Source organism: Momordica charantia (assembly GCF_013281855.1).
Source record: "Momordica charantia cultivar OHB3-1 chromosome 7 unlocalized genomic scaffold, Mcharantia_2.0 BLBB01000007.1, whole genome shotgun sequence".
NCBI lineage: Eukaryota > Viridiplantae > Streptophyta > Magnoliopsida > Cucurbitales > Cucurbitaceae > Momordica > Momordica charantia.
The window spans coordinates 12,048,259-12,048,714 of NW_028275165.1; the positions used below are offsets into that span (position 1 = coordinate 12,048,259).

At 45.0% G+C, this 456-nt stretch overlaps 1 non-coding gene across 1 annotated transcript; it reads left to right on the forward strand.

Annotated features, from left to right (window-relative positions):
• Window positions 1-349: 349 nt before the first annotated feature.
• On the forward strand, window positions 350-456 carry LOC148210371 (small nucleolar RNA R71). The gene has a single exon (XR_015792522.1). It is a non-coding gene; the product is annotated as a small nucleolar RNA R71 (small nucleolar RNA).

Sequence of the window (456 nt, forward strand, 5' to 3'; positions counted from 1 at the left end):
AAACAGGGGCAGGAGTGCAATAACCCGACTGCACAGGTTGTATCGGCGTGGCTAATGGATTTTTTATTCCCAACGCCATCTCTTTCAGCCTCTGGTTCATTGTAACCATCTCTTTTTGCATCGAGGTCGCAATGTCCAGAGCCAAAACTCCAGCTGGATCTTGCTTCTTTGGTGCTGCCCTAGATCTTTGTGAACACCATAGTTCGTTGTGTGAAGCTAAGTCATTTAGGATGTCGACTATCTCGTTGAATGTCTTCTTTGTAAAGGCTCCGTTGGCAGCATTGTTTAGCATCATCTTAGTAGGATGATCTAAACCTCTAAAGAATGTTCTATCTGGATGCATGCCGGCAAGCCATGGTTCGGACATTTCCTGATTAGTTCTTTAAATCCTTCCCACGCCTCGTGAACAGGTTCACGATCATACTGTCTAAAGGAGATGATCTCCTCTCTGATATC